The sequence below is a fragment of the Tachyglossus aculeatus genome, chromosome 8 (genome assembly GCF_015852505.1).
Source record: "Tachyglossus aculeatus isolate mTacAcu1 chromosome 8, mTacAcu1.pri, whole genome shotgun sequence".
Classification (NCBI taxonomy): Eukaryota; Metazoa; Chordata; class Mammalia; order Monotremata; family Tachyglossidae; genus Tachyglossus; species Tachyglossus aculeatus.
In genome coordinates, this window is record NC_052073.1 from 14224384 (window position 1) to 14242780 (window position 18397).

Sequence of the window (18397 nt, forward strand, 5' to 3'; positions counted from 1 at the left end):
TTGAAAAATTACTCCTAGGTATCCTAAAGGGTGCTTTCTCTCATCCTTAGAAAGAGGTTTCATTCATTCATTCAATTGCTCTTACTGTGTGCAAAGCACTGTACTGAGCACTTGTGCGAGTATAACAATAAACAGACATATTCATTCATTCATTCAATTGTATTGAGCGCTTACTGTGTGCAGAGCACTGTACAAAGTGCTTGGGAAGTACAAGTTGGCAACATATAGAGACGGTCCTTACCCAACAGTGGGCTCACAGTCTAGAAGTGTATTCCCCACCTACAACAAGCTTATAGTCTAGAGGGGGAGATAGACATTAATAGAAATAAAAAATTATAGACATGTACATAAGAGCTGTGGGGCTGGGAGGAGGGAGAATAAAGGGAGCAAGTCAGGGAGACACAGAGGGGAGTGGGAGAAGAGTAAAGTGGGGTTTAGTAAGGGAAGGCCTCTTGGAGGAGATATGCCTTCAATAAGGCTTTGAACAACTCCCAGAAGTAAAAGTGTCCACAGTTCATGAGCATAAGGTAACTAGGATAAACATAAAACCGGGATTGAATTCATTTTGATAAAGATCAAAGATACTAAGGGAGGTTATTAAGCCTCCTCTCAGGTTTGCCCTTTCACTCTGATTTCTTTAACCACATCTCTTAACAAAAGTTCCTTTCAGATGTACAAATGACTCACAACCATCAAGCAAATATTAAACACTGCAAGGCTTGCTTCCATTTCAGAAGTAACCCTATCTCTAGGGCTAGAGTGGCGAGGACTAGGGTTTGACTTGCAACCCCACTTGGCAGCTATTACTCCTAGGAAAGTGGACCTTAAACTGGATCCACTAGTTGGCAAGCTCCCTAAAGGCAGAGAATGCATTTATTCCATCTAGACTGTAAGTTTGCTAAGGGCAGGACAGGAACTGATCTATTCTTTAACAAAGGGCCCAAACCCTGAGCAATGCTATGGGTACATATGCCTCCAATGGGTGCTCGATAGTAATAGTCTAAAGAGACGTTTTATTGAGCACCCACTGGGTGTAATACACTGAACTAAGCATTTGGGAATTACAAACAAGTGACATAATCAATTGACCAATGGCATTGATTGAGTGCTTACAGGTGTAGAGCACTGTATTAAATGCTTTGGAGAGTACAATGCAACAGAGTTGTGTTTCCTGCCCACAGGGAGCTTACAGCCTAGAGGGGAAGACAGTAATATAAATAGATTATCAAAAAGTACAGAAGTGCTCCCCTCTTAGGATGGCACCTGGAGAGTTTCCAGTACTCTACCAGTCTCAGCTATGGGAGGAAGAGTCAAGCAGAGGCATACCCATTCCATTCCTAGCTTAGGCAGTGGCTAGCAATTGGAGGCAATCTGCTACAGGTCAAAACTCACCTATGCTGGGCAGCAGCGGCATAGGAGAGAGTCAAGGGCGGAAACTCAAGTTTACTGTGAGGAAGAATGCAATGGTAAACCACTTACGTATTTTTACTAAAAATAATACTCTGTGGATACACTATCAGAATGATTGCAGATGGAGGAGTGGGGTTTTCTGGGGGAGAGATGTGTCCCTGGAGTCACTACTGGTCAGAGAAGACTTGACAGCACAAGACAAGGCAAGACACAAGTGCTGTGGGACTGAGGGGAGGGATGAATATCAGATGTTCAAAGGGTACAGATCCAAGTACATAGGTGATGTGGAAGGAAGAGGGAGTTGTGGAAAACAGGGCTTAATTGGGGGACAACTCTTGGAGGAGTTGTGACCTTAGTAAGACACCACCTTGCTCAATCCTTCTAAGATGGAAATCCTCCTGGTATTCAAAGCCTTTTTATGGTCACATATTCTCCAACAAGCCTTCTCTGATTAAGCCTTCTTTTCTCCAACTCCCTGTCCATTCTGCATCATCTATGCACTTGGATCTGCACCTCTTCAATATTATTAATAATAATAACAATTTTGGTATTTGTTAAGCACTTACTATGTGCCAAGCACTGTTCTAAGCACTGAGGGAGATACAAGGTGGGGCTCACAGTCTTAATCCCCATTTTTCAGATGTGGTAACTGAGGCACAGAGAACTTAGGCGACTTGTCCAAAGTCACACAGCTGATAAGTGGCAGAGCCGAGATTAGAACCCATGACCTCTGACTCCCAAGCCCACGCTCTTTCCACAGAGCCATGCTGCTTCTCTTGGGGTGCTTTAAGCACCCCAACCTCACCCTACAACACTTACATAATAATGATGATGATGACATTTTATTAAGCGCTTACTATGTGCAAAGCACTGTTCTAAGCGCTGGGGAGGTTACAAGGTGATCAGGTTGTCCCACGGGGGCCTCACAATCTTAATCCCCATTTTACAGATGAGGGAACTGAGGCACAGAGAAGTCAAGTGACTTGCCCAAAGTCACACAGCTGATAAGTGGCAGAGCTGGGATTAGAACCCATGACCTCTGACTCCCAAGCCCACGTTCTTTCCACAGAGCCATGCTGCTTCTCTTGGGGTGCTTTAAGCACCCCAACCTCACCCTACAATACTTACATACATCCCATAATTTATTTTAATGTCCATCTCCCCTCTCTAGACTGTAAGCTCATCATGGGCAGACATGTCTACCAACTTTGTTATATTGTACTATCCCAACCATTTAGTACAGTGTTCAGCACATAGTAAGCACTCAATAAATACCATTGATTAATTGATTTGAATGTGGGGACAGTGGTGATGGGACATATATGGAGGAGGAAAGAATTCCAGGCTAGATGGAGGTTGTGGAAAAGGGGTCTGCAGTGAGATGGACAAGATCGGGGCACGGTGAGTAAGCTAACACTAGAGGAGCTGAGGGGGTGCACTGGGTTTAGAGATCAATGAGGTAAGGTAGGAGGGGGCAAGCTGATTAAGTACTTTAAAGCCATAAGGAGCTTACAGTGTAATGGGGGAGATGAAAATACAAGTATATTGTAGTAAGCATTTAACAAATACCATCATTATCATTATTGTTATATACTGAGGATGACGACTGGCTGCCTCCCTGCTCCATTTCACCAATTCAGAAAAACCCTTAGGAATCAGGACAGGAGGTGACCCTTCAGTCCCAGGGATTAGGGCTCCATTTGGCTGCAGGAGTTATGTCCATGCCTTGTGGGATGTAGTTCACAGGGCAGGTTTGAGAGATTTTTAAGTAGATAAGAAGAAAATGAGGACAGTGGAAACACCCCTAACTCCCACAAGAAGGGGAACAGCCTGCCAAGAGTAAAAAACAGTGCAATCCTGTATATGTAGCAACATGCCTGAGTAGGCACAGGGCACAGGTCTGGGTTTACCTCCTTTGGCATCAGGCTGATCCTTTATTCACAACCCAAACTCCTCTGCCAGATAAACGTCACAGCTTCTGAGACTGCATGTCTCTGTCTCTCTCTCAAGGGAGTCTGATTAATCTGGCCGTTTCCTCAAACACGACCCATGCAAGATTCCTCCCTGGGCTTCCCCCAGTCTTTGCGGTCTCAGAATCTACCTGTATCCAAATGGGGCTACCAGCATCTTTTAGCTCAGTCACCTATGGTTAAGATGATTTGATAATGTTTGTCACAGTTTGGCATACCAGGGCTCAAAATCGTTAGCGAGACCTGATTAAGCGTCCTTTTCCTGGGAGTGTGTGTCTTCATTCAGAATTCCTGCTTGGCTTAGGGAGTGACTTGATTAGCAGTTACTCTCTGGGGGTGCTTACAGCTTTGGGCTGCCAGTCTCACCTCACGGTGCCCATCTGGATGCTGTGAACCTCCAGTCAAGAGGTTCACAGGCAGCAAGGGATTGGAGGCTGGAAAACTCTGAAATTGCTGGTGCAACAAAGCATCAACAGGCTATCAAATAGCATTTGAACTATGCAAACCCCAGGATAAGCTTCTTTGGGGAATGGCTTAAAGTCCAGATACCCAGAGGGAGAGCATTCACATGGGGAGTTACCTCACTTGACAAGGGCATTTTTCACCACTTTAGAGCATTAACTGGAAGGAGCCAATGGAAAGAAAGCCAAAGGCAAAAAGACAAGTAGGATAACAAGGTGACAAAGTGACTATGTTTTGAATTATACAAAGACTGGAAAGGCAAAAGAGTGAAAGTTGCCCAGAACCCCAAGAAGTGAATGAAGAATTGGCACATTTGTGTGGGATAACATTAGAAAGCAGCCACAACTACCATGAGCCATAAAAGGTAGCATAATTCTTCGATTATAATAGACAACTAAAGCAGAATGAGAGAATGTGTCCCAACCTTTTACCAAAGGGTTTGGGGAATCATGTGGCCTAGTGGAAAAAGGATAAGCCTGGGAGTTAGAGGACCTGGGTTCTAATACTGGCTCTACTACTTGCCTGCTGTGTGACCTTGGGCAAGTCACTTAATTTCTTTGTGCCTCAGTTACCTCATCTGTAAAATGGGGATTAAGACTGTGAGCCCCATATATGACAACGACTGTGTCCAACTTGAATGACTCATATCTACCCCAGAGCTTAATATAGTGCCTGGCACATAGTAAGCACTCAACAAATACCATTTAAAAAAAAATGACTCCCTGATTATCACGAAGGGAAAGCAAATATAGTCACCAGAGCTGGGTAGAGGGGAACTTTTTATACTCTTTTCAGCTTTACAAGAAAAGCCAAATATAAACAACTGACCACTGCAAGTCCCAACATCCCATATAAAAATATACAAGTAATTATAGTATTTACTAAATGCTTTTTTTTCCGGTATTCAGCGCTGGGATAGATACAAGCTAATCACCCTTTCACATAGTCTCTGTGCCACAAAGTCAGGGTAAATATAAAGCAATCAGCTGAACATTCAATCTTCTAGAACAAAATCCCTAAAAAGCAAAGTTGCAAATTCCTACAAGAGCCAAAGATACAAGGAAACAACGAACATAGCCTGGGAAGAGCAAAATGTGCTAAACAAATTGAATCTCCTTTGCTGATAGCGACAGGCCTTGCAAACGAGAAGTATCATGAGTAGAAGAAGAAGCAGTGTGCCCTAGTAGGAAGAGCATGGGCCTGGGGGTCAGAGGACCTGGGTTCTAATTTTTTTTAATGGCATTTATTAAAGCACTTACTATGTGCAAAGCACTGTTCTAAGCGCTGGGGAGGTTACAAGGTGATCAGGTTGTCCCACGGTGGGCTCACAGTTTTAATCCCCATTTGATAGATGAGGTCACTGAGGCACAGAGAAGTGAAGTGACTTGCCCAAAGTCACACAACTGACAATTGGCAGAGCCAGGATTTGAACCCATGACCTCTGACACCAAAGCCCGTGCTCTTGCCACTGAGCCACGCTGCTTCTCTAAGTAGGAGGGAGAACAGGTTTTGAATCCCTAATTCCAGCTCCTCCACTTGCCTGCTGTGTGATCTTGGGCAAGTCACTTATTTTCTCTTTGCCTCGATTTCCTTATCTGTGAAATGGGGATTCAGTACCTGTTCTCCCTCCAATTTAGTTTGTGAGCCCATGTGGGACAGGGACTGCATCCAACCTGATAATCCTGGATCTAGCCAGGCACTTAGTTCCGTGCCTGGCACATAGTAAGCATTTACCTACCTGGATGCTGGAGGTTTTTGTGGGCAGGGAACATGTATGCTAATTCTGTTGTATTGTGCTCTCCCAAGTGCTTAGTACAGTGCTCAGCATTCATTCATTCATTCAATCATATTTATTGAGCGCTTACTGTGTGCAGAGCACTGTACTAAGTGCTTGGGAAGTACAAGTTGGCAACATAGAGACGGTCCCTACCCAACAGCGGGCTCACAGTCTAGAAGGGGGAGACAGACAACTAAACAAAACATATTAACAAAATAAAATAAGTAGAATAAATATGTACAAGTAAAATAAAAAGAGTAATAAATATGTACAAACATATATACATATATACAGGTGCTGTGGGGAGGGGAAGGAGGTAAGGTGGGGGGATGGGGAGGGGGAGAAGGGGGAGAGGAAGGAGGGGGCTCAGTCTGGGAAGGTCTCCTGGAGGTGAGCTCTCAGTAGGGCTTTGAAGGGAGGAAGAGAGCTACCTTGGCAGATGTGTGGAGGGAGGGCATTACAGGCCAGGGGGAGGACGTGGGCCAGGGGTCGACAGCGGGACAGGCGAGAACTAGGCACAGTGAGGAGGTCAGCAGCAGAAGAGTGGAGGGTGCGGGCTGGGCTGTAGAAGGAAAGAAGGGAGGTAAGGTAGGAGGGGGCGAGGTGATGGAGAGCCTTGAAGCTGAGAGTGAGGAGTTTTTCCCTGACGCATAGGTTGATTGGTAGCCACTGGAGATATTTGAGGAGGGGATTAACATGCCCAGAGCGTTTCTGCACAAAGATGATCCGGGCAGCAGCGTGAAGTATAGATTGAAGTGGGGAGAGACAGGAGGATGGGAGATCAGAGAGGAGGCTGATGCAGTAATCCAGTGGGGATAGGATGAGAGATTGAACTAGCAGGGTAGCGGTTTGGATGGAGAGGAAAGGGTGGATCTTGGCAATGTTGCGGAGGTGAGACCGGCAGGTTTTGGTGACGGATTGGATGTGAGGGGTGAACGAGAGAGCAGAGTCAAGGATGACACCAAGGTTGCTGGCTTGTGAGATGGGAAGGATGGTAGTGCCGTCAACAGTGATGGGAAAGTCAGGGAGAGAGCAGGGTTTGGGAGGGAAGATAAGGAGTTCAGTCTTGGACATATTGAGTATGGAGTAAGAACATACTAAATACCATTGATTAACTGATTAACAAATACCACAATTATTATTATTAATATAGTAGTAGTATTTATTGAGCATCCACTTTAGGTGGTGCACTGCACTAGGTATTTGAGATGGGCAGAATAAAGAAGTGACACATTCCCTGCCCAAAATAAACTGACATTCTAGCAGAGGAGACAAACAACAACAATAATAATGATAATAATAATAACAATAATAATGATAATAATAATAACAATGATAATGATAATACTTGTTAAGTGCTTATTCTATGTCAAACACTGTTTTATGTGCTGGAAAAGATACAAGAAAATCAGGAGACCCAGATCCTATTTCACACAGGGTTGGCTCACAATCAAAGTAGAATGGAAAACAGCAGACAAGTGGTGGAGCCAAGATTAGAACCCAAGTCTTCTGACTTCCAAGCCTGTGCTCTTTCCATGAGGCCACACTGCTTCTCTCCCACTTATGCCCTGCCCCAATGCCCCAGGAGGCCCAGAGCATCTTCCTCTGGCTAGCAGGAGGCACCATCTCAGCCCCACTTCTGATCCTGTTACATCAATTTAGTCAATCACCCACGACAGGAGAAAGCTCAGTTTAGATCTCTTTGCAGGGGACAACCTCATATACTGGGTCTTTCTCAAGGTTTCCTGAAAGTAGGCAATTAAGGAAGATTTTGGCATCACACTTGGGACGTACTATTAATCAACAAAAGCTCCTGTGTTAAAGCAACTGCAATGTTAAATGTGAAACCCACAATAAAGGTTACATTGTAAACAGCAGCTCTCTCTAACGCCCAGCAAATTGGAAGTGGAATTTTGTGATTAATCCATTCGGAGCACCTGCTGAGAGAGCCCAGAACTGGCCAGCCTTTTTGATAAAACCTGGCCAGAGCTTCCTGGCCCAAGCCTGGTTCAAGTCCGGACAACAGAGCATGACTCAAGGTCTGGCCAGGTTAAACTCTCTATCTTTTGCTGCTGTGCTGACACAGAAGGGGTGATGATTTAAGGAGATCTGTTCCACCCTTTTCGATGGCTGAAAGGTTCTGATTCTCTTTGCAGCAGGTGCACCCCCAGCCTGGAGCCAGTCTTCTTTATTTCTTCTTTATTCTTTATTTATTTACTTCTTTATTTAAAGAAAATAAAGCCAAAAGAAAGAAGGACATTGAGACATATGTTGAGTTTCCTTGCTAGTTCCCCTCAGCAGGACACACAGGCAGCAGGAGTCAGGTGGTGGGAATGGGGCTCCCCAAACACCCAGAGTTTACCGTTGAGCCCATTGTTGGGTAGGGAGTGTCGCTATATGTTGCCTATTTGTACTTCCCAAGTGTTTAGTACAGTGCTCTGCACACAGTAAGTGCTCAATAAATGATTGAATGAATGAACAAATGAATGAATGAACCAGGGGCCTGGCCTGGCAGCAGTTACTCCCCATTGCACCTCAGGGAAAGTCAGGAGAGAACTTCCCATTTTAAAGGTGATCATACTCAGAGGAGTTGGAAGTGCAGCAAAGTGCTTGGGAATCCTTTAAATCAGGAAATCTGGATTCTAATCCCCATTCTGCCACTTGCCTGCTGTATGTAATCTTGGGGAAATCAGTTAACTTCTCTGCTTTGGTTTCCTCTTCTTCAAAATGAGAATTAAATACCTATTCTACATTTCCCTTAGAGCACCATGTTGGATAGGGATTATGTCAGTTAACTTCTTAGTGCTTCGGTTTCCTCCTCTTCATAATAAGAGTTAAATACCTATTCTATATCTGCCTTAGACTGTGAGTTCCAGGTTCAATAGGGACAACTCTGATCTACTCCAGATACAATACACATGGTATGCCCTTAATGAGGAGGCTTTGGCTTTTCTTAACTTATTCACTGTCAAAACATTTCCTGAAAAGAAAAATACACAGATATTTCTCCAGAAATCCATCTCACTTGGCATTTCTACAGTCCAATAATAATAACTGTGACATCTGTTAAGTGTTCCGAGTTCTGTATTCAGCACTAGGGTAGATACAATACATACTGCCCTGCACGGGGCTCTCAGTCTAAAGGGAAGGAAGAGCAGATACCTTATCCCCATTTTTACAGATGAGAAAACTGAGGCTCAGAGAAGTTAGGTGACCTGCCCAAAGTCACACAGCTAGTTAATGGCTGAGCTCAACATGTCCAAGACCGAACTCCTTATCTTCCCTTCCAAACCCTGCCCTCTCCCTGACTTTCCCATCATCCTTCCCAACTCACAAGTCCACAACCTTGGTGTCATCCTCGACTCTGCTCTCTCGTTCATCCCTCACATCCAATCCGTCACCAAAAACCTCCGGTCTCACCTCCACAACATCGCCAAGATCCGCCCTTTCCTCTCCATCCAAACTGCTACCCTGCTGGTTCAATCTCTCATCCTATCCTGACTGGATTACTGCATCAGCCTCCTCTCTGATCTCCCATCCTCCTGTCTCTCCCCACTTCAATCTATACTTCACGCTGCTGCCCAGATCATCTTTGTGAAGAAACCATCTGGGCATGTTACTCTCCTCCTCAAAAATCTCCAGTGGCTACCAGTCAACCTACGCATCAGGGAAAAACTCCTCACTCTCAGCTTCAAGGCTCTCCATCACCTCGCCCCCTCCTACCTCACTTCCCTTCTCTCCTTCCCCAGCCCAGCCCGCACCCTCCGCTCCTCTTCTGCTAACCTCCTCACTGTGCCTCGTTCTCACTTGTCCCACCATTGACCCCCAGCCCACATCCTCCCCCTGGACTGGAATGCCCTCCCTCTGCACATCTGCCAAGCTAGCTCTCTTCCTCCCTTCAAAGCCCTACTGAGAGCTCACCTCCTCCAGGAGCCCTTCCCAGACTGAGCCCCTTCCTTCCTCTCCCCCCATCCCCCCCCGCCCTACCTCCTTCCCCTCCCCACAGCACCTGTATATATGTTTGTACAGATTTATTACTCTATTTTACTTGTACACATTTACTATTCTATTTATTTTATTTTGTTAATATGTTTTGTTTTGTTGTCTGTCTCCCCCTTCTAGACTGTGAGCCCTCTGTTGGGTAGGGACTGTCTCTATATGTTACCAACTTGTACTTCCCAAGCGCTTAGTACAGTGCTCTGCACACAGTAAGCGCTCAATAAATACAATTGAATGAATAAAAAAAAACCCTCTGAACAAAAATAGCACTCCCCCCTGAATTCTTTCTCTAACTGCTCCCTTTTTAAATACCTCTTGGTACCTTCTGGATGTTAAACATGAATTGTTCTAGGGTCACCAAGCAACCACGTGGGACAACGTGACTACCCTGTATCTACCCAGAGCACTTAGAACAGTGCTTGGCACTGTCTACTTGTTCTGTTTTGTTGTCTGTCTCCCCCTACTAGACTGTGAGCCCGTTGTTGGATAGGGACCATCTCTGTGTTGCCGATTTGTACTTCCCAAGCACTCAGTACAGTGCTCTGCACACAGTAAGTGCTCAATAAATACAAATGAATGAATGAATGACAAGAGCCAGGTACAGATAAATGCTGATGAATTACCACGCATATTTACCGGCACACCAAATTCACATCTCTTAAAAATACTCTTTTCTGTGAAGATTGAAACAAAACAACAACAACGGAACTGTGGAGATGCTCCAGTATTCTTAGCCTATTGAATTTCCCTTGAAAAGAATCAATCTAGAATAACCCCAGTTCCTCTTCTGTGAAAAGGATACTTACCTGATTTGACTACGGTTTGGAAACAGAAACTTTCAACTGAGGTTGCATACAGCCTCTGCAACAGGAATGGCAGTAAGGAGGGAATGAAGAGCAACTTTTGGGATCTCAATAAATTGGTATATCCATTTTGATGTTGAAATAAAATATTCAGTAAGTATTCACAATTATTCAAAGAGAATCCCATGAAAAAAGAATTAGATTTAGTTGGGTGAAAATGGTCTGGTAAAGCATTTTTCATTTCGGTTTCCAGGAAGACCAATCAAACTGACTTTATAGAGAACAAATGTTGCCATTCACTTAGTAAAAAAGCAGTGCCAGATAATATTTAGTTTACCTAAGAGTTAATGGGAAGCAGTGTCATATTCCGAGTGGTGACAGGATTTGTTAAATTTGCCATCATATACTATTGAAGTTACATGTGAGGTGAAGTGACCCAAGACTGTAACACTAAATAAACACTTTTAAATCACAGCTTCCTAAATTACCTATCCAAAAATAGAAAAAAACCCTCTCCTCACAACTCACTGCTGTATTTGGATTGTGAATTCAAACATGCAGTGAAACAGACAGCACACACTCGTGCACACACACACACACACACACACACACTCTAAAATCTCCTTTTAGACAAAAATCCTGAGAGATTACAAATTTGGATGTTTACACCTGTACATTATATCTTAACTTTGAATTCTGGAGATTGGCAAAACAGCAGAAAACTGTATTTTACACTTGAACGTCAATCTGAAACTCACATGCTAAGAAGACGGCAAGGATATGCAGCTCTGACTGGGACGTGGGAAAGAAAAAAATCCCTTTTCATGAGGGAGCAGAGCAGCAGGGGAAGATTTAAGATAAAAGAGAGGCAGACAAGCTGAAAAACCGGTATGATTTAAAAGGGAAACCAGTCAGTCTTTTCAATTTAAGGAGCAGAGAGTGTCTCACCCTGATTCACAGGATAAGCATTTGAAGAACTGAGTGACAGCTCGGAAAAATTAGCATTTCTGCCTGTCCCTCTTTTTTGTAATTTACAAAGATTTGCCTAATTTATGCAGCATCTGTACTCATGAATTTATGTTTTAAAGACTGCTTTTAGTTGCCATTTTTCACTCTTTCTTTTCTAAACTTTTCTTCTTGATTTTCCTCAGCTCTCCATTCCACTTCAACTTTTATCTACATTAAAGAGCAGAGTGCTGTCCTGAGCCCTACAAAGAGAAGTTAAACACAGGCGATTCCCCAACTCCAGGAGGTCTCTGTCTGTAAAGCTCCTCTCTTCTCCTCCCCAACTCACAGTCTACTTCTGAAAGCAATTGGCTACGCATTCAGCGGAGAAGACGACAAACAGAGGCAGGAAGAGGAGGTCTAACCATCCCACTTCTCCTAGCAGTTCTCTAATCCTGGCTCCACCACCTTTCTGCTTTGTGACCTTGGGCAAGTCACTTCACTTCTCTGTGCCTCAGTAATCTCATCTGTAAAATGGGGGTTGAGACTGTGAGTCCCCAAGGGACACAGGGACTGTGTCCAACTTGATTTGCTTGTGTCCACCCCAGCTCTTAGTACAGTACCTGGCACATAGTAAGTGCTTAACAATACCATCATTATTATCACGCTCCAAGACATCATTTATTCCCAGTGAATGATATTTACCAAGCATCTACTGTACTGTATCGTACTAGGCTTGGAAGCGTACAATATAACAGAGTTGAAAAACACATTTCCTGCCCACAAGGAGCTAACAGTCCAGCAGGGGAGATAGATATTAAATTACAGGTATATGCATGAGTTCTGAGAGGCTGAGAGCAGGGTGAATAAAGGGGACAGACCCAAGGGCAAGGGCGAAGCAGAAGGGAAAGGGAGTAGAGGAAATGAGGGCTTAGTCAGAGAAGGCCTCTTGAAGATGTGATTTCAGTAGAGCTTCGAAGGTGGGGAGAGCAGTGTTTGGTCTAATACAAAGGAAATGAGAGTTCCAGGACAGAGGGAGGACGTGAGCAAGGGGTTGGTGGCGAGATAGATGAGATTGAGGTACCGTGAGTAGGCTGGTATTAGAGAAGTGAAATGTGTGAACTGGGTTGCAGTAGGAATTCACTGAGGTAAGGTAGGAGGGAGAGAACGGACAGTGCTTCAAAGCCAGTGGTGAGGAGTTTCTGTTTGAGGCAGAGATGGATCACTGGAGGTTCTTGAGGAGTGGGGTGATGCCAACTGAACATTTTTTAAGAAAAATGATTCAGGCAGCAGGGGGAACTGAGGAGTGGAATGGGCAGAGACAGGAAGCATGGAGGTCAGCGAGGGGGCTGATTAAGTGGTCAAGGTGGGATATAAGGGCTTGGATCAGCATAGCATGGATGGAGAGGAAAGGGTGGATTTTAGTGATGTTGTGAAGGTAGAACTGACAGGATTTGATGAAAGATGGAATATGTGGGCTATACGAGAGAGAGAGAGAGATGAGGATAAACCCAAAGTTATGGGTTTGTGAGTCAGGGAGGATAGTGCTGTAGTTTACAGTGATGGGAAAGGCAGTGGGAGGCCAAGGTTTGGGTAGGAAGATGAGGAGTTCTGTTTTGGACATATTAATTTGGAGGTGTCAGTGGGACATCCAGTGATGATGTCCTGAAGACAGGAGAAAATGTGAGACTGAAGAAAGCCAGAGTGGTCAGGGCTGGAGAGGTAGATTTGGGAAACATCCACATAGAGATGGTAATTGAAGCCATGGGAGCAAATGGAGTTCCCCATAAAAATATTCCCACCAGTGCTACTGGGAGACTACTTTTTTGAAGTTGATTTTCAGAATCCCTTTGTAGAGAAATAAATAAAGACCATCAGAAAACTGATTCTCATTAAGTGTGCAGGGATCAGGCCTCCTCTTTTGTGTTCCCCTAAATGCCTCCTACTGTTCTTTAAACAAAGTAAGCACTCAATAAATACTACTGATTGCCTGAACTTAGTCTGGCATTGGTCTTGACATAAATCCCCTCATTTGACCAAAAAACATGCCAGATTATGACAAAGAGCTGAAATTTCAATTCTTTATTTTCTTGTAAAGATATGGGCAGTCCTAACTCTGAATGAGAATCCAGTCCTCACAGAGGTGGACCAAGTCTCTGAGATTGCCTCTCTCCAGAAAAAAACACTCCCTGACCACCCAAGAACTGGGGTCTTTTACAAGCAGCAGGGCCTAATGGATAAAGCACAGGCATGGAAATCAGAAGGACCTGGGTTCTAATCCCAGCAAAATACACTTGTCCACTGTGGGAAAATGGGCAAATCATTTAACTTCTCTGTGTCTCAGTTAACTCATCTGTAAAATGGGGATTAAAACTGTGAGCCTCATGAGGGACATGGGACTGTGTCCAATCTAATTAACATACCTACTTCAGTGCTCAGTACAATGCCTGGCAAATAGTAAGCACTTAAATACCATAAAACAAAACAAAACACAAAAACACCTCCAGGTTGCCTTCCTCGAGATTGAGCAACGACCACCCAGAACTTCAGGTGAAGCCCCTCTCTACTCTTTCCCCAAGCCCCATGGCCAGATGTGAACTGCAAGTGGCCATCTTTCTGTCATTAGTGGCAACTCAATGTTTTCTATGCAAGCAGGGATTAGTGACAGCTCAAATCAGAGAAGTTTCACTTAGGCATTAGAGCATTCATTTTCTCTTCCCTGGAATCCATAGCTATCATATACAGTGACACAGAAGTTTAGGTAACAAACTCTGCTCCCAAAACTCTTCTCTTCCAAACACATACCTCCGCTTAACCCAGAGCTCTGATCCATATTTGAGTGAGAGAGCGCTGCCAACTTCTCAGTATTTCACATTATCAGTGAGATTTGCTCCAGGGCATAAGGGTGGAGAGAAATTCTTCATTTCAAGAAGATAATCTGGTCTGTGGGCTACAGGGCTTGCCACTTTAAGAGCTATCTGAAGGCAGAAAAGAGCAAAAGACTTCTATAGACTTAAACTGTTCTCTATCAAAGAAACAGCCATCCTGGAAACATCTTTTTTGGCTTATTCTTCATCCCCCAAATAGGCGAGTGTAACAGAAGATAGTATGTTTTGATCCCAGTGACAGAGATGCCTTCTAATTTTCAGCTTTTCCAAGTTCATTACCTTTCCTAAGTGCCTTCTGACCAGCACAAATGAAAACTACATTTGGATCCAACCAATTGTATGGAAATGGAGAAGTTCAGGAACAAGTGCAAGAAAGAATCAACATTCCTTTGGCCTATCAGTGAGGTTAACTGGTTCTCCCAGAACCGGGCCAGAGGAGAAAGAGGAATTTATTAGCCACTAACAAGAATGTCCTTACTGGCTGAGCTGTGAGATCTGAAAAACCTTATTGAGAGAGGCTCTAAGCCTTACGTCTTTGGACATTGAGAATTTTCATCGTTTTCTTTTCCTGCCCTTTTCCTTCCTCTCTTTATGAAGCTGTCCGCTTTTTCTCTTCCCTTGGAGCAGACTTCTCTATCCATTCATCTCTCTCTTGGTTTACGAGAGTCTCTTTTAATCTCTTTGTCCTTTGCTCCTCTTCGTTGACTATTTTGGTACGTTTCCTTGGTCCCAGTCTCATTTTTTTTCCTCCACTACTCAGTGTTTCTGTCTTTGCAGTTCCCTGTGCTTCCTTGTTGTTTTTTTTTGTCCACCTCTGTGCCCTTATTCTCATCTATCCTTTCCTCCTCCCTATCACTGGCCCCTGGGCAACATTTGCAATCTTCTTTCTGGCCTTCTCTCTACTTCCCGTATATCTCCTTGTGAGGGTTGAACACAATCATCTTCCTCCTTTCCCTTGTGTTTGTTCTCTCTCTCCCCTTGTCTTATGATTTCTTTCCTTCTCCAATTCCCTTTCATCCTATTTGTTCTCAACCTTCTTCTGTGGTACCTGTTTCAATGGTGGAAGGCAAGCCTGGACTTGCAATGACCTGACCTAGGAGATGTTTCCTTTGCCCGGGATTTGGGTCACTATTACACAAGGCAAGACTGAGGCTGAAGGGTTGGGCTACTTGCAGCTGTAAGAATCATTCAGTGGTATTTATTGAGCCCTTACTGTGCTGTACTAAGTGTTTAGGAGAGTACAACAGAGTTATCAGACACATTCCCTGCCCACAACAAGCTCACAATCTAGAAGGACGAGGCTGAACACTGCTACCTCCTCTCCCACATCCATAATTTAACCAAGTGTTTGGTCCAGGCTTCCTTTCTGGGCAGCTATTTTGCTTGGGACTGATGCTGAGCTGATCAGAGCACTTAGCAATGGCAATCCAGAAGTTACTAACTTTAATTGTATAGCTCTACACAAGGCTGGCTCTGGAAGGAAGCGAAGTTGATATTGAAGCTAGAGAAGTACTGCCATTTATCAGTTACCTGGAACTACCCAAGATTTCGTGCATACTCAGATGACTAGAGGCCAAACAATTGTTTCTGGGACACAGTTCCATTGCCAAAAGTATGTATTGAAGGCCAATATGGCCTAATGGAAAGAACAAGGGACAGGAAGGCCAATATGGCCTAATAGAACGAAGAAGGGACAGGATGTCCTGGGACCTGAGTTCTTGTCCCAGCTCCACCATTCAATTTGGGGAGTTTCTTCCTCCGTAAAATAGAGGTAAAATACCTGTTCGCCCTCCCAATTAGTCTGTGAACCCTGTGAGGAATTGCGACTGTGCCTGATCTGATTATTTTGTATCTACCCCAGGGCTTAGCCTAGTGCTTGGCATATAGTAAGGTCTCAAGAGATATCACCATTATTACAAAACGCTACTTTAGTTTCCAAATATTCTATACATGTAGAGTCCACTGTGAGGTTTCTTGGGACTAGGATGGCCACTGTCCACCTTCCCATATACCAAACAAGGCAACACACATGATGGCACACCTGATGCCCGGAAGGCAGTGTAAAATATGATGACGTCATAAGCACCATTTTACAGAAATTTACAGATTTCACAAGATCCTATAGTGTCCTAGGGGGGATCTGGGAACCCAAACTTGCTCCAGAGCCTTCTCGTTCCCCTCCTAAGTTAGTGTGTGAGGTCTGGGGCTCTATCTGGACTGTGGAACTGGCAACAGAGGAAGACTTGGTGTTGGAAGCGAAGAAACGGATATAAGGGTGTCTAGTTCCATATTTAAATTGGACATCAATTTATTTATTATTATTTATTTATAAATAATAAATTTATTATTTATTTATTTAGTGAGTGTTTACTGTGTGCACAACACCACACTAAGCATTTGGGAGAGCACAATATGACAGAATTGGTAGACACATTTCCTGCCCACAACAAGTTCAAAGTCTAGAGGGGGAGACAGACATTAATATAAATAATTACAGGTAAGTACATAAGTGCTGAGGGGCTGAGGGAAGGTGAATAAAGGAAGCAAATCAGGTAACACAGCAGGGAGTGGGAAAAGAGAAAGTGAGGGCTTAGTCAGGGAAGACCTCTTGTAGGAGATGTGCCTTCAGTAAAGCTCTGAAGGTGGAGAGCAAAATTGTCTGTCGCAAATGAAGGGAGAGGGATTTCCAGGCTAAATGCAGGATGTAGGCGAGGGGTCGGCCGCGAGATAGATGAGATTGAGATACAGTGAGTAGGTTGGCATTTGAGGAGCGAAGGGTCTGGGAGAGGAGCCAGATAAGGTAGAAGGGGGCAAAGTGATTGAGTGCTTTAAAGCCAATGGTAAGGAGTTTCTGTTTGATGTGGAGGTGGGTGGGCAAGCATCAGAGGTTCTTGAGGAGTGGAGAAACATGGACAGAACATTTGAGTCGAAAAATGATCCGGGAAGCAGAGTGAAGTATATACTGAAGTGGGGAGGGACAGAAGGCAGGGAGGACAGCAAGGAGGTGGTTACAGTAATCAAGGCAGAATAGGATAAGTGCTTGGATTAACGTGGTAGCAGTTTGGATATGGAGGAAAGGGCGGATTTTAGCAATGTTGTGAAAGTTGAACCGGCAGGATTTAGTGATAGATTGAATATGTGGGTTGAATAAGAGAAATAAGTCAAGGATAATGCCATGGTTATGGGTTAGTGAGACAGGAAGGAAGGTGGGGTGCTGTCTATAGTAATGGGAAAATCATCAGGTTTTGCTATTGATGCCTGTCTATTTGGTTTTGTTGTCTGTCTCCCCCTTTTAGACTATGAGCCCGTTGTTGGGTAGGGATTGTCTCTATCTGTTACCAAATTGTACTTTCCAAGCACTTAGTACAGTGCTCTGCTCAATTAATACGATTGAATGAATGAATCAGGAGGACAGGGTTTAGGTGGAAAGATAACGAGTTCTGTTTTGGGCACGGTAAGTTTGAGGAGTTGGCAGGGCATCCAAGTAGAGACGTCTTGAAAGCAGGAGGAAATGTGAGACTTCAGAGGGGGAAAAAGATCAAGGCTGGAGATATAGATTTGGGAATCATCCACAAAGAGGTAGTAGTTGAAACCACGGGAGCTAATGAGTTCATTGAGCAGGCCAACTGCAACTAGACTGGCCAGGAGAAAACTGGATGACAGGCCACTCCAGTAGAGACTATAATAAGTGACACTTCTATCCCATTATTTTCAGGGCACCAAAAAAGTGCTCTTTCTATTATCAAGTTTTTTGGAGTAGTGTTAATTGAGAAAAATTGAGTAGTGTTTCATTTCAGTGTTCTTTTCAGAGATGGGGGAAACATTTGCTGACCTCTTTTTTAAAAAATGATATTTGCTAAGCTCTTAACATCTGCCTAGCACTGTTCTAAGTGCTGTTCTAAGCCAATCATGTTGGCCACAGTCTCTGTCCCATATGGGGCTCACAGTCTTAATCCCCATTTTACAGATGAGGTAACTGAAGCATAGAGAAGCTAAGTGGCTTGCCCAAGGTCACACAGCAAAGTGTCAGAGCCAGGATTAGAACCCCCTCTAGACTGTAAGCTCATTGTGGGTAGGGAATGTGCCTGTTTATTGTTACAATGTACTTTCCCAAGTGCTTAGTACAGTGCTCTGCGCACAGGA

General features: G+C 44.1%; 1 non-coding gene across 1 annotated transcript; it reads left to right on the top strand.

Annotated features, from left to right (window-relative positions):
• Positions 1-1245: 1245 nt before the first annotated feature.
• Positions 1246-1382, top strand: LOC119931964. Its single transcript, XR_005452257.1, has one exon. It is a non-coding gene; the product is annotated as a small nucleolar RNA SNORA7 (small nucleolar RNA).
• Positions 1383-18397: the final 17015 nt, after the last annotated feature.